This window comes from Hemicordylus capensis, chromosome 1, assembly GCF_027244095.1.
Source record: "Hemicordylus capensis ecotype Gifberg chromosome 1, rHemCap1.1.pri, whole genome shotgun sequence".
Taxonomy (NCBI): Eukaryota; Metazoa; Chordata; class Lepidosauria; order Squamata; family Cordylidae; genus Hemicordylus; species Hemicordylus capensis.
Window position 1 is genome coordinate 62582648 of NC_069657.1, and position 23089 is coordinate 62605736.

Genomic DNA, 23089 nt, shown 5'->3' on the forward strand with positions numbered 1-23089 from the left:
GCCCTGCTCCCACCCTCCTTACACTAGGGGTTGGAGTTGTGATTCCCTCTCCTCCCCTTTTATTGAACTCTCTTTTACCAAACTCTTGCTCCCAGTTCAACTCGCAGGTCCCCACACGGGGAGATTCCTCTGGAGCAGGAAACTCCTGCCCCCGCTTTCCTTCTTCTCACTCTCTCCTTCCTCCTTCCTCCAGGACAGTCCCCAAACCTGAACTCTGGATCCAATCACATAGGAGGGCAGAGAAGGAGGGGAAAGAAAGGAAGGCTCCGTAGCTTTGCCCCCTGCCATTGGCTCCGCACGTGCACGTGGCGTTCCTCTCCCGCCTCTGGGCGCACAGCTGGGTAGCCCCACTGCTGCGGGGAGCCAGGCAAGGAAGAGCCGGAGCCACCCCAAAGAGTGCCTGAGAGTAGCAGAGGCGGGCGGCGGGGCAAGCGCCGGAGGAAAGTTTCCTTTCCCCGCTGTGAGTTTTTTCCAGGAGCTGCGCGCGCGGCAGGACGCTTCCCTTGCAGCTACTCCTGCTGCTGCGGTAGCAGCAGCAGCAGCAAGCGGAGGGCGGGGAGCCCGCTTGCCAGTCCAGCGGCCAAGACAGCCGCAAGAGGGAAAAGAGCAGCAGGATTATTAAAAGAGCAGCAAGAAGGTAGGTTCCAGTGGAGGCTGCGATCATAACAGTGGTATCCTTCCCCAGTGCGGGGCTGCCTGCGTGCTGCGGTTGCTCCCGGTGCAGTGTGCGAGAGAACGCCTTGCTGTTTTCCCGCGCAACTTGCTGGGGCAGCTTGCCCGGCTAGCGCCGTGGAGATGCGCTGAAGTTGGGAGCGTTTTCAGAAGAGCAGCAGCAAGTGCTGCTGCAGCAGAGGAGGCGGTGAAGGGATGTGCTGTGGGGACAGGCGCGCTCTTTCGGCCACTTCTCCCTCCACCTCCTGGAGGCGAGTTGAGCTTTAAGCCTCTCTCGTAGGAGGAGGATATTATATACCCACTTGGGAGCCTGGCCGCGGAGCCGGCGAGGAGGAGGGAGCGTCTTCTTTCCGGACTGAGGCTGCTTGGAGGCGTCATTCCAGGAGAAGAGAAAGACCCTTCGGGCTGGTAGGGCGAGAGGGACTTGCTCGGGATGGTGCGGAGGTGCTTGGTTCTTTCCCATAGAGAGGGATTATGTTTGTGGTGAGGTCTGAACACGGCCCCGATCCTGCCGGCAGTACTTCCCGTGGATGGGAGTTGACTCGTCCTGGGTCAGTGCAAACCGGTAGCTGTTCCGGCTTTTCTTGTTTGCGTTTCGGTTTGGATTTGCGTTAAGAAAAAGTTGATTCTCTGAGCTGCTCGAGCTCGGCTTTCAGGGAGCTGAAAGAGGCGTTTTGCTGTCTGCTGCGTAAACAGGGTGTGTGGCGGGAATGTGGGGGAAGTCGAAGCTGAGAGTTCAGAACTGCTTCCATTTTCTTAGAGTGCTCTGGGCAAACTCGGCAAAGCTGCTCCAGAGGAACCGAAGTAAGCAAACGGCTGGAATCCAGCCACTCCGTTTATATTGGGGATTAAGCCGCTGAAGGCAAAGGCTCACAGATCCTCCGATCTTGAGATCTCTTAAGCAGAATGTTGCTGAGTTTGGGGTGCTTGGCCACGCGAGGTTTCCTAACGTGTTGGAGGAAGTTGTATTTTCCTCTTCAGTCTATTTTAGTTTGTCCTTTCTCCTCAGTGTTTGACAAACAGTCAAATATTGATGCCTACAGTCGGATGCTGGACTGCACAGTTTAAAAGTCTGCTTGGTGGGAATTGGTCCAAGAATTCGATGCAGTCAAGAAATGGATGCTCCCTGCACCCACCCACCCCTCTAGTGGCTCGATTAGTCTTTATTATATTTCTTGCTGTCAAAGCAGCAGTCCTAAACACACTTAAGCTACTGCAAGCAATGGGACCCTGTGTCAAGGAGATGTGTTGAGGACTGGGATAATTTCCCCCACTTTTCTGTGAAAATATGCAGTGGGGCTTACAAAATTTAAAAGCATACATGCAATCACGATACAGTACAATACTAGCAGCAGCAGTAAAACCAAATCCTTCTCAAATTATTTTGAAACATGTTTGTAGCTGTTATATCTAACATCAATCTAATACTTTTCATTTTATTTTGTTTGGATCATGTTGAAACAGCCATACATTTCATGTCATTAAGATTAGTTTTGTCATATAATTTATTCAGTTCTAATAGTTCTTCAGGTCTATTTTTTTTTAAATCTTCCTGTAAAATACAGACTTCCATTCTGTGTGTGTCTTTTACCTCTCTACCTTCAGAAATAAAAGTAATTCACCTTCATCTCTCTTCCTAATTTAAGTGTCTCTTCCTTTTATTCCCTCAATTGTATTTTGAGACCCAAGAGAGTGCTATCATGATTTTATAGCTCGGATAGCAGCAAAATCAATATTACCTCCATTTCACAAACAAATGCTTCTTAAGATTCTCCTAGGCAGTCTAGTTGATGCTACAAGAACAATACTGGCATGTCTTCTGACACATTGCTTTTCTGCTTCATTGCAAAGAATAGGCCTCCTGTTGAAAATACTGTGGGACGGCAATATGTTACACTGATTTTCTTCATTAAGAATTCTGTAACTTGCCATAGTCACAAACCATGGAAATGATTTCTTCCGACAACCCTGTTTTTCATAAACTTCTACATGCTAGGGTAGAGACATCACAGTACTAAAGTTCTACCAAGCTGCTCAACAGGTTGATCTTCAGAACACTTAGAAGTTTTCATTTCTATTGTAGGGCTGTGCATGAACCAAGGTTCATGCACAGGTTTGGCGCCGGGGGCAGGGTCTTTAAAAAGGAGGAGAGCAGGTACTTACCTGTTTTCTGCCACCACATTCAGCTTCCTGCTGTGATGGCACCCGCCGCCCCCCCCCTGAACTTTTGCGGTGCCGGGATGCATATGGTGCCTGTGCATGGAGGTGATTTTTCAACCATTGCTGTAATTCATTCACTGCTTGCGGGGTGGGGGGAGGACACACATATTTTGAAGAAGGTGGAAGAGTCTTTCAGACTTCTAAGGAGGTCCACTAAAAGCTCAGGAAAAGGGCTCTTTTGAATGAACTGAATTGTTGACATAATTGGAGCTTGGCATAAACTGAGCAAACACTTTGGCAAGGAAGCAGTATTGACATTAGTTTGTCTGGCCCTCTCAGTATAGTACATGTAGTTTTGAACACAAAGGAGAATTAGGAACTAATTAATTGGTTGGAAGTCCTTGAGTTTTCTTTCTGTCTGATTATTGGACATATCTACTTCTTCAGTGGTACTGGACCATGGTTTTTAATAAGAAACTATTAAGAAGCAACACTTAATGACTTTTCTGAGTAAGCTTTCCCATCCTGTTTTGGGAAAAGCTGGTAAGTGTAGTGCTGTGGCTTCCTAGACTTTCCAAAACTGTGAGATGTATGTGCATGCACATGGGGCAAGTGAGAGGTGCATTTGGAATAATAAGGTCTTTCTCTGTTGCTCCACTCTTCACCCCTCTCAATGTTCTTTGAACACCTGGTATTGGTATTTGAGATTGGTTAATTGTTTTGGGGGGAAATCACTTTGGGTAATGGCTATCCAAAGAAAAGAGAGTCCCTGTATGTCTTGTGGAGCTGCCTAATGGTGCAGTGGGGAAGTAACCTTCCTACAGAGCAGGAGGCTGTTGGTTCGAATCCCTGCTGATGTGTTTCCCAGAATCTGGGAAACTCCTATATTGGGGAGCAACGATATAGGAAGGTGCTGAAAGGCATAATCTCATATTGCATGGGAGATGGCAATGGTAAACTCTTCCTATATTCTACCATGAAAATTACATGGCTCTGTGGTTGCCAGGAGTTGACACCGAATCTATGGCACAACCTTTTCATTCCATTCTATTCCATGTCTTGTGGGCCCAGTCATCTTTCCCCCTTCAAGCCAACCCACCCAGGTTTAGTTGCCATGTATTATTACTACAAATATTTATACACTGCTTTTCAACAAGTCTTCAAAACAGTTTACATAGAATGGATAATTAATAAAATGGTTTGTTGCCCCCAAAGGGCTCGCAATCTAAAAGGAAATAAGGTAGATATCTGCAGTAACCACTGGAGGGATGTTATCCAGGGGTTGAATAGGAGCAGTTGTCTCCCCCCTCGCCCCCCCCCCACTAAATGTAAGAGAATCACTCCTTTTAAAAGGGTAGTGTCCTTGTAAAAAGCTGTTACTTTGAAGTCACAGCCCATCGAGAGAGAGGGAGGGAGGACTCTTCAGGCCTCAGATGTACTAATTTTGGAGGCCAAAACTACACAAAGGAGTGATGTACAAAGTAGCAGTTTCCAGTTACTTCTGATATCTTCAGCTCAATACACTTCTTTCATTTTACAGTTGTGTGGAATCGAAGCACCTATACACAGCGAAAGTCCACTTGGTCATTCAGAGATGCAAACAGTTGCTGTGGGGTTTCACATGTGATTTTAGCTATTTGCATGGGGAACAAAGGAAGCTGCCTTATACTGAGTCAGTCTGGTCTTGTGGTAGCAAGCATGACCTGTCCCCTTAGCTAAGCAGGGTTGGCTCTGGTTGCATGTGAATGGGAGACTTGATGTGTGAGAACTGTAAAATATTCCACTTAAGGGATGGAGCAGCTCTGGGAAGAGAAGAAATTTCCAAGTTCCCTCCCTTGGCATCTCCAAGACAGGGCTGAGAGATATTCCTGCCTACAACCTTGGAGAAGCCGCTGCCAGTCTGTGTAGACAATACTGAGCTAGATGGACCAATGGTCTGACTCAGTATATGACAAGTTCCTATGTTCCTATGATCAATCACACCTTAGTATTGTCTGCTTGACTGAAAGCAGCACTTTAAAGTTCCAGGCCGAAGTTTTTACCCAGCCCTACCTGGAGATGTCAGGGATTGAACCTAGGACCTTCTGTGTACATATATGTGTATGTATCTTTGCATATGAAGCTGCGTGTTATAGAGTTAGACAATTGGTCAGTTAGCTCAATATTTTCTATTCTACCTGGCAGCAGCTTTCTAGGGTTTCAAGCAGTGGTCTTTCCCAACCTTACCTGGAAATGCCAGGGATTAAACTTGGGACCTTGTGAGTACAAGGCATGTGCTCTACCACTGAATTATGACTTCTCTCCAACTAGTTTGTGTAGTTCAGGTTGGGGTCTTGTGAGATACCAGGGCAGGTGGAAAATTTACCAATAATGATTGGTAAATCCCCACCCCATTGCATGGCTATTGAGTTCTGGGGCAAGATGAGAAGTTCATCAAATCCTGAACTTCAAAAGTCTAGCATTCTTTGCACAATTGCCCTGTGTGTGTACACACACACAGAGCTCCCTACACAACTTAAATAACCCTTGGAGGGGTGATTAATTAGGGTCAGGGGGAGTACTGTTCACTCTCACGATTTAATACAGCTCCTGAAAACAGTAATGTTACATAAAATATACAGTTTGGAGACTCTTTGGACTTGTCCTGATTCAAAGAAATAATTATGATCTATATACATAGATCATTTGGGGCAGCTGAGAATTTTACCAATGCTTATATGTGTTGCCCTGGGTAGATAAAAACCAATGATTAATTAAAAAAAAAATTTGGATTTTTTTATTTAAATTGGATTTTCATTATTTAAATCGGATTTTTTTGAAATAAAATGCTTTTTGAGGGGAAAAAAATCTATCTAAAGATAGCTTTCTATTAAAAATACATTATATAGTCCAAAGGTATTCATGAAAATAAGGATTAGTTTTTAATTCTGTAGCATGAGACTGTATATGCAATGTTTACATTTTTTGGTAAATGAATTCCATTAATCCAGTCACAATGTCATGCCCTTCCAGAAGTTTCTGTAAGATTATTTTGGGCAATTTTTCTATCTAGAAGAGGGCCAAAAATGAAACCTTCGTCTGGTTGTAAATATTAAGATTAAGATGTAAAAAACCCCCATGATTTAAACCTAGTCTTACTGACTAGTGATTTCAATCGTGATTTAAATCGATTTGATTTAAATGAAATCCACACTGGTGTTGCCTTATGCTTTCTGAATAAAAACTGCTTGTATACAACACACTGTGGACAGTACACTTCATATTCCAAATTTCAAAGTCAATGCAAAGGAAATAGAAAAAGAAACAACTATTTGTACAATACATAAACATACCACCAGCAAAAAGTTAAACAGAACCTGGAACATCCTCTTACGATGCCATTGGCTCTAGTATGGCTTATATCCCAGTAGGGCGGATGCCTTCATGACTTTCTGTCCTCTGAAGATTGCGAGGAATGTTAATTAGTTTTAACATATCTGACTATATGTAACCAGGCTGCCAAGGAGTCACTTGTCTGTTCTGTTTGAGACATTCTGAGTCAATGTTCTTTTGTGGTTTTCATTTTGTTATAAAGACTGAACTAAAGGGACTCTCACTACCATATTACATTGAGCAAAATAAAAAACCCTTGTGCATAAACATTTTGTATCAAACTCCTCGGTGTTTGTTTACTTCCCTGATCAGCAACTAGCTCTTAACAGAGATCATATCTTTGGATTGAGCAGGGGCTTATGGCCAGTACAATTGAGTTATGACTCCTCCCACTAACTCCCTTTTCTGTGGTCTGAAATGCAAGCATAGGGTTCTTTAATCCCTTCATTCCCATTATGAATAGAAGGGTTGGCAAAGCCCTCCTTACCTAATATGCACTTCCAGCTACTTATGGAAAATGTCTGGCTTGCATCTTAAGGAGGATAGCTGTCCCTGGGATCTCAGGCTATATTGGGAGCCAGATGAGAAGCCACTGGGGCTGGACAGAACCCCTAGGCCAGTTACCCATCTTTAATCTATCTCAAACAATGTGTTGCTGGAACCTTTTGATGGGCCACTGGATTGTTGGTGGTACATATTTGTGACCGTGTATTACTTGGAGCTAATGACTGGACTGTCATTAGTGTGCCAGGTGAACACTTAGCAAAATACCAATCCAAATTCTGGTATGAGTACTTTTTCAGTTAAATGGTTTGGAAACCACTAAACTGAATGGATGGTCACCAAGGAACATGGGAAGCTGCCTTTTATATTGAGTCAGATCATTGGTTCATCTAGTTTAGTATTGTCTAATCTACACTGACAGGTAGCAGCTCTTCAAGTTTTCAGGTAGAAGTCTTTCCTAGCCCAACCAGGAGGTGCCAGGGACCCTGGGACCTTCTGCATGCAAAGCAGATGCTCTACCATTGAGCTACAGCCCCATCCCTAGACTTCTAAAGGTTCAGGAATTCCAAATAACATCCCCTCACCCCAAATTACTTGGTTTTCTGTTCCACCATATCATTATTAGGACGATTCACCTTACAAAAAGGCCTTTCCTGCAAAATGAGGAAAGAGGCACCTTTCAAAGTGGTACTCTATTATATTTAGCAGGGGAAGAACAAGTGGCCCTATCCAACCCAGCACATCATCCCTCCAGTGGCTGTTGCTGGTGTCTACTTTGTGTTTCTTTTTAGATTGTGAGGCTTTTGGGTCAGGGCATCCTCTTGTTTGCTGTTTTTCTATGTAAACCACTTTGCAAACTTTTGTTGAAAAGTGGTATATTAGTAGTAGTTGATGTTGTTAGGGATGTGCACGGATCTGGTTTGGAGGCCCTCTCTGGGCTTCCGAATCAGTTCGAAGAACTGGCGGTTCCGCCGGTTCAATGGTGGGGGGGTGTCTCGCTTTAAGAGTGGGGGAGGGTACACTTACCCCTCCCAATGCTTCTCGCTTTAAGAGTGGGGGAGGGTACACTTACCCCTCCCAATGCTTCTCTCCCAATGCTTCTCCCAATGCTTCTGCCGGGATATAACCAGAAGTCCCTGACACACCTGCACATCGGGGACTTCCGGTTTTATCTGGACAACGGGGGCAACAGGAAGTCCCCGATGTGCAGGTGTGTCGGGGACTTCTGGCTATATCTGGGCAACGGGGTGGCAGGGAGGTATGCTGCTGCCCCGATGAGCTTTTACGAAAATGGACGCCGGCAGGGGGAGAGCAGCGGGAGGGGTAAGTGCACCTTCCCCCGCTCTTAAAGCGGCACCCCCACCGCCTTCGAGCCTCCCCACCACGGTTCCGTGCACATCCCTAGTTGTTGTTCCCTGCCCTCATCTCCTGCTATTGTTGAAAAGTGTTTGGGACACTAGTCAGTCCCACCCTGAAATGTTGAAAAGCTAAAGCTACAACTCTAATAACTCTGTCCACATTAAAGCATCTTTTGGTGTATGAGTTACTGACAAATAACACTAATCTGTCAGTGGTTTTCCTTCTTTCATTATCTCTGTCAGGTCATTATAACAAGCTGACAATGGTATTTACTGTAAGGGCCTTCGTATGCTGTGTTTCAGCATAATACCAGTTGAAGGCAGATGATGCTGTGCACTTGTTTCCTTGAAATGCTCCAGCATACTCTGCAGCTGGACAATTGCAAAATAACTGAGGATTACGGCTTCATAGACTGCATACAGCTACATCCATTATAGCGACATAGACTGGATAGGAATTGTAACCAGCAAATTATTATTCACGCCCTCTGCAAAGATAAACAAGAATTCAAGCAGTTGTATTTTACATAATAATGAATTGGTTGTTAACTTTTCAACTAGGTTCACCTTTAATTACGACTGAATTTGGAACTTGGAGATCTGGCGTTATCATTGGACTCATGCAGTGGTCCCAGTTTAGATATTCAGATCTGCAGTTGTGTCCTAAGGGACCAAGCCTTTGTGGTTGGTCCTTGTCAAGCAAAGGATGTTTATTATGGGTCCAAATGTCTGAACTGGGCCCCTGTCCTACATAATAGCTGGAAATCTTAAACTTCCATCATTTGTCAGCTATATTTTCATGATGTGAAAACACCACCTGTAATTACAAAGAAAAACTCACACATTGAACAAACACCAAGCATGTAGCAATTTGTCAAAAGGTTTCATGATAATGCTTGGATTTCTTGCTTCTTTTTGTGCTTTCCTGTCTTGTTTTATGATTCTCCAGCAAATTGCTAGGCTCCCACCTTTTAGGCAGTGTATGAAGCAAACTGTCTTGCTCTTTGACAGCTAATCCAGTTTGCTTCTACAAAAGCAAAAGTTCTCTTTCTAGCATTCCAACCAGTGAAGGAAATGGGAGTACTGTGAATCTATTTGGCATCTTGTTAGCTCTCAGTGTTCTAAGATAATAGCAACTTGGTATATTTGTGCATCTAAAGTGCATTTTAATGGCAAATGTGGTTTAATGTAAGTAAGTGTAAAGTGATTCACGTTACTGATGAGGTCTGAGCTGTCAATTACTGACCAGGAGAGGGATCTTGGGGTTGTGGTGGTATAATAATAAAAATTATTATTTCTTGTTTACACAGTTATTGACTGGTTTGTTTTATCCAGACATCGAGTCCTTCCCAAGGACCTGGGATGGCTGAATTTTATTATCAATGTTGTTGCTGCTGTTATAGATATCGTCACAGAATATAGGCTGTTCCCAGTAAAGCTGCTTTTTGTAATTGGCTGATAGTGATTTCTGTGGCCCCTATGGTGTTGAGGTGCTCTTCAGGTTGTTTTGGAATTGCACCTAGGGTGCCAGTTACCACTGGGATTATTTTGGTCTTCTTCTGCCACAGCCTTTCAATTTCAATTTGTAGATCTTTGTATCTTGTGATTTTTTTCTATTTCTTTTTCTTCTATTCTACTATCCCCTGGTATTGCTATGGCGATGATGATGCTGATGATTATTATTATTGCATTTTATATCCTGCTCTTCCTCCAAGGAGCCCAGAGCGGTGTACTACATACTTAAGTTTCTCCTCACAACAACCCTGTGAAGTTGTTCAAAGAAGGTGTTCAAAGAAATTGATTGCCAGGAAATTTATTTATTTATTTATTTATTTATTTTATTGTTAAATTTATATATTGCCTTTCATTAAAGCAATCCCAAGGTGGTTTACAGCAAAAAAATTAAATACAAGATGGTAAAAAAGACAAAATATTAAGTGAAAAAATTAAACAAATCTGATTAAAAATTTAAAACAAAAGCATAAAAGCAATACAGACTATAAAGAGCAGCAGCAGAGAATCAAATAAATGCCTGGGCAAAAAGCCAAGATTTTACACTTTTTCTAAAAGCTATGATGGAGACCAAGGAGCGAATAGCCACTGGGAGAGCATTCCAGAGTCTGGGGGCTGCAACAGAGAAGGCCCTGTTCCGCGTGCACGACAACCGAGCCTCCCTCATTGTCGGTACCTGGAGCAGAGCCCCCTCAGATGACCTCGTCAAGCGGGCAGCAACCCTTGGGAGCAGGCTGTCCCTCAGGTATCCAGGGCCCAAATCGTTAAGGGCTTTAAAGGTCAAAACCAGCACCTTGAATTGGACCCAGAAACAAACTGGTAGCCAGTGCAGGTCTTTCAAAATAGGTGTGATGTGCTCCCACCGGGCAGCTCCAGATAAAACCCTAGCTGCCGCATTTTGCACTAGCTGCAGTTTCTGGAAATTCTTCAAGGGCAGCCCCACGTAGAGCACGTTACAGTAATCCAGCCTTGACGTGACTAAGGCATGGGTAACTGTGGCCAGATCTGCCTTCTCAAGAAAGGGACACAGCTGGCACACTAGCTGAAGTTTAGCACCGACAAATGGAAGTACTTTTTCACACAACACATAATCAACGTGGAATTCTCTGCCACAAAATGTGGTGACAGCCAACAACCTGGATGGCTTTAAGAGGGATTTGGATAACATCATGGAGGAGAGGTCTATCATGGCTACTAGTTGGAGGGCTATAGGCCACCTCTTGCCTCAGAGGCAGGATGCCTCTGAGTACCAGTTGCAGGTGAGTAACAGCAGGAGGGAGGGCATGCCCTCAACCTCTGCCTGTAGGCTTCCAGTGGCATCTGGTGGGCCACTGTGTGAAACAGGATGCTGGACTAGATGGGCCATGGGTGTGATCCAGCAGGGCTGTTCTTATGGAGGACAGGTCTATCTCACTACTAGTCTTGACAGCTATGGGCCATCTCCAGGTTCAGAGGCAGGATGCCTCTGAATACCAGTTGCAGGTGAGCAAAAGCAGGAGAGAGGGCATTTCTTCACCTATGGCATTTCTTCACCTATGGTTGCAGGTGAGCAAAAACAGGAGAGAGGGCATTTCTTCACCTATGGCCTGTGGGTTTTCCAGAGGCATCTCCTGGGCCTCTGCGGGGAACAGAATGTTGGACTAGATAGGCTTTGGGCCTGATCCAGCAAGGCTGTTCTTGTGTAATGATAATAATAGCTTTAGCAGTATATTTTGAAATGTGTTTTAGAGTATCTTATGATTAGTTGTGATTAGTTATTTCCATGTTTCAAAACGGAAAGAAATTAAAATGCAGTACCTCTACAGATTCCAGATGGGGTAAAATCTATGATGTAGAACACATAGGTCAGATAGTAGATTTGACATCTGTGCCAATTCCACATCACATTTAAAAAACCATTTTCCTTTGATAACTTCTATATTGATTTTGTTCTTTGGTCTGGTATGAAAAGCACTGATGGGGGCTTTTATTGTCGTCATCACTTTTTGTTCTAGTCTAGATTTTCTGTAATGAAGCATAATCTCATCTTGAAGTTTTATTTAGGGTGAGATGAAAAACATGTTATTGAATTTCCATCTTTTTTTAACTTTAAAGAAAAAGCAGCTGGAGCAGCAATATGGGTTGGGTCTGTAGTGTGGGGGAAGGGGAGTTTAGCACTTTCTTCTTGCACCAATATCCTCATGAAACACCCCCTCCCTTGCTGCTATTTGCTCTGAAAGGAAAAATATACAGGCAACCAATTTTTCCCCATGAAAATTGCTTGAAACTCTTATTTTTAAGTAATGGCTTGTGGATTCCTCACATTCTCTACTGATCATCTATTGGAGTTGACTGAAGATGGGGTAGGCTCTACTAATTATTCTAAGTTGATAATACTGGAAGCAAACTTAGGTGGAAGCTTTTTCTAGGTCTCACTTTGAAAAATACTTTCTTTGGATGCTTAATTTCCCTCTGCAAGATTATGCTAACTGCAGTCTTCATTCTTTGTACACAAAGTTCAGACCAAGGACCAAGAAAATGGGACACCTAAGTGGATTCCTTGCATCGCTGGCTGCAATCCAGAAAATTTTTAAGTGTACAAATCCCATCACAATCAAGCCTACTTAACTTTCTCTGGATTGCAGCCAGTGTTTCTAGAAGGTATCTGCCTTATTTTTAAATGTTCTGATACATTTATTGCTGTTTGTTTGCTACGTATGGTGTTTACTTTAAATTGCTGCATTTAATGCACTGCAGTGCCATGTGGATATATGATACTATACAGTGCTGTTGTGTTTAGGTCACATCTGTTGCAACTTGGTGTGCCACATTGCTAGTTAAACCTTTTATATATGAAGAGATGAGAGCTGAGGGAATTGTTGCTTTTTCTGTAATCGCTCTTGCTTCTTTACTATACAGGTGAAACTCGGAAAATTAGAATATCGTGCAAAAGTCCATTAATTTCAGTAATGCAAATTAAAAGGTGAAACTGATATATGAGACACACGCATTACATGCAAAGCGAGATAAGTCAAGCCTTAATTTGTTATAATTGTGATGATCATGGCGTACAGCTCATGAAAACCCCAAATCCACAATCTCAGAAAATTAGAATATTACATGGAACCAAGAAGACAAGGATTGTAGAATAGAACAATATCGGACCTCTGAAAAGTATAAGCATGCATATGTATTCAGTACTTGGTTTGGGCCCCTTTTGCAGCAATTACTGCCTCAATGTGGCGTGGCATGGATGCTATCAGCCTGTGGCACTGATGAGGTAATATGGAAGACCAGGATGCTTCATTAGCGGCCTTCAGCAATTCTGCATTGTTTGGTCTCATGTCTCTCATCCTTCTCTTGGCAATGCCCCATAGATTCTCTATGGGGTCAGGTCAGGCGAGTTTGCTGGCCAGTCAAGCACAGTACACTGTATACTTTTCAGAGGTCCGATATTGTTCTATTCTACAATCCTTGTCGTCTTGGTTCCATGTAATGTTCTAATTTTCTGAGATTGTGGATTTGGGGTTTTCATGAGCTGTACGCCATGATCATCACAATTATAACAAATTAAGGCTTGACTTATCTCGCTTTGCATGTAATGCGTCTGTCTCATATATCAGTTTCACCTTTTAATTTGCATTACTGAAATTAATGGACATTTGCACGATATTCTAATTTCCCGAGTTTCACCTGTATACTGTATTTATTCATGGTGAGCCAGATTTCACATGGTTTGCACATTATTTCCTAGTTAGTAGCATATATCTAGTATTTATACCAGGGATGCACAAGTCAAATACCCTGATGGGCTAGAACCAACTATGACTTGGTAGGCAGGGGATGAGGTAAATTTTCAGCACATTAATCATTACATTAAAAGGAATTATTAAAAAATATTAATGGAAGCAAGCAGAGGCGCTCAAGCATTAGTTACCCCACAACATGAGGAGGGAAGAGGAGGCACCTAGCAACCTTTCCTCTCCCTTCTCCCCCATGCACTTTCAATGCCTTCAAAAGTCAGTTTTAAAAGGGGGCTGACCCTCACTAGGTCCATGGGGCAAGGCGGCATTTTGCACCTCACCTCAAGCATCACAATAATTTGGGCTAGCCCTGGGGCCAGCAAAAAATTCTTGTGGGCTGGATCTGGCCCCTGGGCCTTATTTTGTGCAGGCCTGGTTCATACCATTGCTGCGGCTACAATTTATATACCACTTTTCAACAAGTTTCCAAAGTGGTTTACAAGAAAAATAAATGAAGATGGTTCCATGTCCTGAAAGGTTCACAATCTAAAAAGCAACACAAGGTAGACACTGCAAAAACCAATGGAAGGATGCTATGCTGGCATTGGATAGGGACTGTTGATCTCCCCCGCTAAATATAAGAACACTGCCACTTAAAGTGCCTCTTTGCTCAGTTAGCAGGAATACTGTTGCTGCTAAGCATATCAGACGTTCAAAATGCCTCCCCTTTTATTTATTTAAATTGATAAACCAAGAAAACCCCTTTAAAGTTTTCATCCCAGCCCTTGTGTTCTGTCTGCTGCTGATTTCTGAGGCAGCCATGATCTTTCTCTCCATGCGATCCTTTTAGTGTATTATTGGTTCTTTTGCTGGTATTTCTTCTTTTTTGGTTTAGCTATGATGCAAGGACAACCACAGGGCTCTGTGGTCGCCAGGAGTCGACACCGACTTGACGGCACACTTTACCTTTTTATGATCCAGGTTTAGCAAGAATGTCTTACTGCTAAGAACTGGCATACTGCTTATGAGAAATTTTCTTCCTCTTCTCATTCCATTGCAAAAATCTTAAGGAGTCTTTTTTCTTGATAGAAAAATGAAACTACAACATAGTTTTTATGCCACACCTTTCCCCAGAAGAAGTTAGCAATCCTGGAAAACAAAACTTGCTTATTTAGGAAAGAAGGCAATAAATGATAAGTTGGATGGTTGGTAAAACTTGCTTGATACATACTCAAAACATTGTAGTGTGGCACACTTATTAGCTCAGTGTCCAAATCCATTTTGACATTACTTCTGAATAATATTCACAGGTTTTCCTTAGCACAATTATTGTGAAACTGTAGAGCTGCAGGGTGCAAGGCATCTGAACAGAGGCTGCAAAGTTCCAGATAGGGAGAGGATTCTGAGACAGATGATGCTTTCTCCACCAACTAATACCTGAGTAGATTTAATAACTCCAGGTATTAGGTCAGGGATGCACAACTCAAATGCCCCAGTGGGCCAGAACCACCCATGACTGGGGGTCAGTCAGTTTTAAGCACATTAATTACCTGGCCCATTGAGATCATCAGGAGACATCCGTCTGCATTTGCCACTGGCTCGTCTGGTGGCTACTCAGGAACGGGGCTCTCCGTTGCTGCCCCGAGGCTTTGGAATGCGCTTCCTAGTGAAATAAGAGCCTCCCCATCTCTGACAATTTTTAAAAAGACAATTTTTAAAAAGATGCATCCATTCACCCAGGCTTTTAACTGATACTGTTTTGATTGTTTTTAATGTTGTTTTAGAATATTGTTTAAAAATCTTTAAATTGTTGTGTTTTAAATCTCTTGTTTTTGTTTTTAACTAATATTTTAATGTTTTTATCTTGTTGTAAACCACCCAGAGACATAAGTTTTGGGCAGTATAAAAATAGGTATGAATGAATGAATGAATGAATGAATATTACATTAAGATTATTAAAGAATACGGTGAGACATAATCGAGGCGTGTAAAATTATGCATGGAGTGGAGAGTGTGGACAAAGGGAAACCTTTCTTCTTATCTCACAACACTAGAACCAGGGGTCATCCTATGAAACTGAAGTCCAGGACATTTAGAACCAACAAGAGGCAGTACTCTTCCACACAGCACATCTATAGAATTCTCTGCCATGGGATGTGGTGATGGCCACTAGCTTGGATGGCTTTAAAAGGAGCTTAGACAAATCCATGGATAACAAATCCATGGTCTATCAATGGGTACTAGTTTGGTGGGTATAGCCCAGCCTAAGAGGCAAGATGCCTCTAAATACCTGTTGCAGGGGAGCAACAGCAAGAGAGTAGGGGTGTGCACCGAACCAGTTCTGTGCACACCTGGGAGGCGGGGGTCACTTTAAGGCACGGGGAGGGTGCCCTTACCTCGCCCGGTGCGCTTCTCCCTCCAGTGCTGCTTCAAAAATTGTTCTTGGGGGGCAGCTGTATATGCTCTTGCCACCCTGGTCAGTTTAAAACCAGAACTGGTGGTTATACAGGGTATACAGCCGCCCTGTGCCAGTGGTATTTAAAGCAGCACTGGAGGGTGAAGCGCAGTGGGGTGTAAGGGCACGCTTCCCATGTCTTAAAGTACCCAATTTGAACTGGTTCGAATGCGGGGTTTCTGAACCGGTTAACCATTATAGGAATAGGATGCCAAATCAGTTCATGCACATCCCTATGAGAGGACATTCCCTCACCTCTTGCCCGTGAGCTTTTCACAGGCATCTGGTGGGCCACTCTGTGAAACAGGATGCTGGACTAAAGACATGTCTTTGTAGTGGTCTTTGAATTTGATTTGTTTGAAGATTTCTTTTGCAGATTTACTGCATTGGTTCAAGGAAGTGGCTGTTTGAGATACTATATTATTGATTTATTATTTATTTATTTAGCACATTTTTATACCGCCCTAACGCAAGGTCTCAGGGCAGTTCACAACAAACACACACTAAAAACAGTTTAAAACAAATAATAAACAATCAAAAGTTTAAAAAGTTAAAAAGCTAAAAGGCCTGGATAAAAAGATAAGCCTTTAGACACTTTTTAAAAGCCGCTAGAGATGGAGAGAGTCTTATTCCCACTGGAAGTGTGTTCCAAACTCTCGGGGCGACAACAGAGAAGGCCCGTCCCTGGGTTGCCTCCAAATGACATGAAGGTAGCCACAGGTGAGCCTCCCCTGATGTAAGCAGTGGACGATGGGGATCATACAAAAGAAGATGCTCTCTTAAGTACCATGGGCCTAAGCTGTTTAGGGCTTTATAGGTTATAACCAGCACTTTGTATTTTGCTCGGAAACTTATTGGCAGCCAGTGCAGCTCCTGTGATATGGTTTATTCGAGATGACCTGGAGACAAACCTGGCTGTCGCATTTTGTACTAATTGCAGTTTCCGGACTATGTACAAAGGCAGCCCCACATAGAGCACATTGCAGTAATCAAGTCTGGAGGTTACCAGCGAGTGTACTACTGTTTTGAGATCATGAACCTCAAGAAATGGACGCAGCTGGCATATCACCCGAAGCTGATAGAAAGCGCTTCTGGCCACTGCCTTAATCCGGGGAACCAGGGAAAGGTGTGGATCCAGAAGCACTCCCAGACTGCGTACCTGTTCCTTCTGAGGAAGTGTGACCCCATCTAGAACAGGTAGATCAATATTGCTCCCCCAGTGACGACCCCGCACAATAAGTACCTCTGTTTTGTCTGGATTCAGTCTCAGTTTGTTATCCCTCATCTACCCCATTACTGCTTCCAAGCAGGCATTCAGGGAGGATATGCCTTCTCCTGATGATGTTGACATGGAGAAATAGATTTGGGTGTCATCAGCATACTGATAACACCCAGCACCAAATCTCCAGATGATCTCTCCCAACGGTTTTATGTAGATATTAAACAACATTGGAGACAGTATGGAGACCTGAGGGACCCCATATAAAAGCTCAGATTTTGAAGAGCAACAATCTCCAAGAGACAGCAACTGGAATCTGCCAGAAACGTAGGAGTGGAACCACTGCAAAGCAGTGCCTCCCACCCCCAACACTCTCAGACGTTCCAGAAGGATACTGTGGTCGATAGTATCTAAAGCCACCGAGAGATCCAAAAGGACCAACAGAGTCACACTTCCTCTGTCCATTCCCAATTGGAAATCATCCATCAGGCCGACCAAGGCAGTCTCCACCCCATAGCCCATCCGAAAACCAGTTTGAAATGGGTCTAGATAGTCAGTTTCATCCAAGACCGCCTGGAGCTGGGAGGCCACCACCCTCTCAATCACCTTGCCCAACCATGGGAGGTTGGAAACAGGCCTGTAGCTATTAAACTCCGAGGGGTCCAAGGCAGGCTTCTTAAGAATAGGTCTAATAATTGTCTCCTTTAAACAAGGAGGCATCCTGCCCTCCTTCAGAGAGGTATTTATAATTGCCACCAAGCAATTTATAATTGCCACAACAACCCCCTTGCCAGATAGTATAAGCCACGTTGGGCAAGGATCAAGCAGACAGGTGGTAGGACGCACCGTTCCGAGCAGCTTGTCCACATCCTCAGGAGTCACAAACTAAAATTGATCCAGTCTAACCACACAAGAGGAGTTGCTGGATACCTCTGCATCTGACACTGTGATAACTGTGGAGTCTAAATCTAGATCGACCCAAATACGAGAGACTTTGTCCACACAAAAACTCATTAAAAGCATCACAGCGGGCAACTGATGGTTCCAAATTTGGATTCAGGGGAGTAGGGGGCCCTACTAGCCCCCTCACAACCTTGAATAGCTCCGCTGAATGAGAGCCTGCGGAAGCAATACAAACAGAAAAGAAACACTTCTTTGCTGAACCTATAGCCAGAGCATAGATCTTTAAGTGTGCTCTATGTCATAATCTGTCTGATTCATCAACTATAGTGTTGATGGTACTGTTGCAGGAAAATAAGATACTACTTCCTGTTTCTTTTTTATTCCTGTTGAGGGAGCATCTACCCTCCTTTCCTAATCCTGAAAGTGGAATTCTTGGATGCTTTTTTCAGTTTTTAAATTGCATTTATATCCCATTGTTCCTCCACGGAGCTCAGAGTGGTTCACATGGTTGTTAGGCTCACAACACCCCTGCAAAGTTGATTAGATTGAGAGATAATCACCCAGTGAAATTTGTGGCTAATTGTGGAATTGTACCCAGGTCTCTCAGATCCTAATCCAACACTATAACCATTTCACCACACTGTTTGGTTTAGATGGGTTGTGGTGAACTTTAACTCCTATCTTCTATTTAGAGACTAGAGCCCTGTGCAGACATTTAAGTACATTTTCTGAATGCACGTAGGGTGGTGGGATGTCAGACTCACGCCCCCATGTGTATGCATCCCAGCACGTCTGCAATGTGCCTACACATGTAGGAATATTGAGGGCCACTGGCCAATCTGTAAGTAGGGACAATGTTGGGGATATGTTGGGAACTGAGAACGTGCACTCTTGGCAGGCAAGATGTCAACCATCATTTATTGTTACAGTCACAGACCAGTACAATATGAACAGTACATTAGATAAAAGATTAAAAGAACTTAAAATACATCTATATTTAAGATTGAAAAAGTTAAGACGATAACTTTTTAATTAATAGCAGCAGCACAGTATCTAGTAACTCTGTAATTGTAAGCTCAGAGCAGGCAAGATATCCAAACCTGGTACCCCAGATTCTCCACCTAACATTTTCCCAACCTCTATCCGACTTCTGTAAGCAATATTTGAAGCTGGGTGGAGAGTCTCAGGAGAATGTCAGGTGGAGAGCACGGTAACTGGACTTGAGGGATTTGAGATGTAATGCCCGCTGGGAGCACATACTATACAATGTATCCGCAGCATTTTTCTCCACTTACAGACTGGCTAGTGGTCATGTGAAGCCACCCAGTGTATACAGCAGGGGTGGGTGGGGAACAGTGATACCTCTTGCCTGTATACTCGTTCAGTGTATAGAGTCCTGATCTGATAAAGTACTGAAAATGCAGATCCACCATCCAACAATAGATTCAGATAAAACTTGAGTTAATAGGTTGCTAGCAAACCTGTAACTCCAGTTTCATGCAATGTTTGTCTGAATGCGTGCACCTGCAGCTTAACAACCAAACCACAGGGTCCAGTTTACTTTCCAAACTGGAATTTGGACCTGGGATTACTTCTCAGTTTAATTGCTCTAAACCTCTGTTAGAAGGGGCTGTCATGTTGTCTGAATGCATCCGCTGCTATAACTGTAGTTACAGGTTTAAGCAGTGGCTGCAACCAGTGAGGCCAGCTCAGAGCAGCACCAACAGCAGTTAGATTCTAGGGCTTACCCAGCACTCCATGGTGTGTTACCTGACTAAATGTCACGCACCTCTCTGCACACTTCCTACTTCCTCTGCCTGCCAACAGGCATTCTTGGCCCTGCTGCTCATATAATTAAAGGGCCAGCAACACCACCAGGGGAGCACTGCTTGAAGTTCTGTAATCACACCCCTTCTGGGCTCCTGGCCCGGAAGGGGTGTGATTTCCAGGAGCTGTGAAGCCATGCCCACAGCCTGACAACTGCATGGCGGTACAAGTGTGCAGAACCAAGCTTGGAGGGCTAGAAAGGGAGGGGATACTCTAACCTGCCTTTGGAGTTTCCCAAACTGGGGATGGAGGATTGTCTCTAACTGGGTAAGATTGTCACTAAACCCCTGCTAACTGGGCAAAGAGGCACCTTTTTAAACGTGGTTATTCTCTTTATTTAGCAGGGGTAGAGTAACTAGCCCTATCCATCCCCAGCACAGTACCTCCAGTGACTGTTGCTAGTGTCTAATATTTCTTTTTAGATTGGGAGGCCTCTGGGGACAGAAATCCATCTTATTTATTTATTTATTTATTTGTTATTTCTCTATGTAAACTGCTTTGGAAACATTTGTTGAAAATCAGTATGTAAATATTTGTTGTTGGTTGGTGTCTGCTCTGCGATGCAATCTCCAGTTTAGAATTTTAACTGTAGTTATAAGCCACTTGCTGCTATGTCAGAATGCGGCCATAATTTCATGAACACAATAATGTATATGTATAGAACAAAATTTAATGTGAATCACGAAAGCCACCAAATAATAAAAAGCTAAAAACTGAGAACCTACCAGATATAAGCAGCAGATAAAACATTTAAAAACCTCTTTAAAAAGATGTGTTAGCTTGTTTTTTAAAAAGACTGAGGGAGAGAGCATGGTGAATGTCTTTGGGGAGGGTGTTCCAAAGCCGAGGGGCCACAGCCAAAAAGGCCCTGTCTCTAGTTCCTGCCAAATGGATCGTTGTTAGTGATGAGGCCATGAGCAGGGCCTGAGAAGATGAGTGGAGGGCCCTGGCAGGTTCATATGGGCGAATGGGATCTGACAGGTACCCTGGTCCCAAGCAGTGTAGAGTTTTAAAGGTTAAGACCAGCACTTTGAATCTAGCCTGGAAGTGGACGAGTAACCAATGAAGCTGCCGCAGGATGGACGTGACACTCATGAAGTGACTTGTGCCCACAGGCATCCTTGCAGCAGCCTTTTGGACTAGCGGAAGCTTCTGGGCCATCTTCAAGGGCAGCCCCACATAGAGCACATTGGAGTAATCCAATCTGGATATTACCAAAACATATCTTGACTGAGGTCAATACCGACTTCACCAAGTCTGTTCGCAGCTGGTGCACCAGCCATCGTTGTACGCTAGTCATGTTTAACATGGAAACATAAATCTCAGCCATTGAACATAGTCCATAAGAACCACAGTGGAGACCTGGTGTACAGACATTTCGAAGTCTTTCTATGATTCTGTTGAATGGTTGAGGTTCATGTTTCTACATTAAACGATACATTTGGTGGTTTCAGTGATTCACATTAAACTTTGTTCTCTGTGTATGGTGTTCATTTCCCTGAGATCACTTCTATTGTTGGATGGTCGATCTGCATTTTCAGTACTTCATTTTCAGTTTTACTTTGGATCCTGGTAAGCTTGGTTTGGGGCAGAGTCCTAAACTTCTGCAAGGGGCTCAAATGGAGGAAAGCAGTGGGGCAAGAGAGGCTTTAGCATAATACCAATTCAGATATCAGGTAATTGTGCTGCGGCTCTTCTGGCTAATTCCTAGGGGCTGCTGTTCTCTTATAGTAGCAGTAGGAGCTGTGGAGTAGCAGCAGGGGAGAGTAGCAGTAGCAGCAGGGAAAAGCTAGTTGCGAAACACACACACACACACACACCTCTTTTGGTATGGAAGGTGTGATGTGGGAGGGAGGGATTGGAAAGCCCTCAGTACCTGGTCTTCTCCCCCACCTCCACCTCTGCAAGAAGGCTAGAAACAAATATTAATTTGACAATTCTTCAATAAATGCAGGAAATATTTGCTGCCAAAATGCTTTTAGGAAATAATTTGGATTGGTGTGATTCCCCCTGGAGATGTGTAAAAAAGCCTGGCTTTCCGGCATCAAATAAACTGAAGTCTCTCTTATCCTTGTTAGAGTAGAGAGGAATTATGCTGCTAGGTTTGCGGCTGCTTTGTTACACAATCTTAGATGGAGAAAGCCATGCAAAAAGTATTCATCTGGTTTTCTATCATTTATTTGCTACAGTATTGCCTTTTTGCCAGTGCACTCAAGTATGTTTACAATCCAAAGCACAGCTATAATCTAGAGCCAAATGGCCAGAATCAGCTTCCACTCACTGGAAGATGTTCCCTTTTAAGCTAGCAAGAGCTAAAAGCCCAGGCTAGTCAATGTTATGCCTAGTCTGAGAATAGACAGGAGAAAATACTTGGGAGCTCCTGCTTCTTCCTAAAACAAATTCAGTTCTGAAGGGCCTGCCTAAACGTTTTGTGGTATAGAGTAGTAAATGAGCCTGCTTCCAATGTGTTCACGTCACATGTACCTATTCGTCTCCAAGGCTGATCTCTGAAATTTTTCTGGAACACTTTATTTAATATCTGTGCACAGTAGTGATTGACTGCCCTCCCCACATCTTGCCAAGAAACCCTCTCCACCCCCAATAATTGCCTAGAGTCAAGATTTTGTACTTGGTTTCCATTTTTAAACTAATAAGGCAGTGAATTGACAAGTTCGTGGATATTCATGCAGTACTTAAAGAAGTGGGAGGGGACACTCTGCTTGAAGCATACAGGAGTGTCTGAGCAAGCATTTGATCCTAGTATGCATGTTTGTCATCTCATTTGTAAAGCTGGGAGCAAGCTGGACTCTGTCCTATGGTAGAGGGACCCACTGTGAGCTCTGGTTTTCTGTCTGCACCCTTCTGTTACAAGTTACATGAAATGATTGGCAGGACCAGTTACATGAAATGTTGATCATATCGCTGCAAAAAGAAATCCAGATGCTGCCATTTCTTTTTTCTAGCTGACTTGATAATTTTTTCTAGCAGACTTGATAATTCAAACAATCCTATTCAATAAATTAATTGTAGGTACAGTGTATGTTGCCACCTAAGGGCGCAGCAGGGAAGTAACTTGCCTAGGGAGCAAGAGGGTGCTGGTTTGAATCCCTGCTGGTATGTTTTCCAGACTATGGGAAACACCTATATTGGGCAACAGCAATATAGGACGATGCTGAAAGGCATCATATCATAGTGCGCAGGAGGAGGCAATGGTATACCCCTCCTGTATTCTAGCAAAGACAACCACAGGGCTCTGTGATTGCTAGGAGTCAACATGGATTCAACGGCACAACTTTACAGTGTATGTTGGTAAACTGAATTTAAAAAGCTGCAGCGACTAGGTGTTGCCTGTGAGTAGACAATTCCTTGTTGACATATTTACACT

The 23089-nt window shown here is 43.5% G+C and overlaps 1 protein-coding gene across 5 annotated transcripts in view; it reads left to right on the top strand.

Moving 5' to 3' along the window:
• Positions 1-238: 238 nt before the first annotated feature.
• STXBP6 (syntaxin binding protein 6) overlaps positions 239-23089 on the top strand; it is a 171610-nt gene continuing 148759 nt past the window's right edge. Inside the window, exon 1 of one of the 5 annotated variants that reach the window (XM_053283711.1) lies at positions 239-637. The gene's annotated coding sequence lies outside the window, so the exon portion shown is untranslated. The other 4 variants (XM_053283706.1, XM_053283704.1, XM_053283707.1 and 1 more) reach the window with 4 other exon arrangements.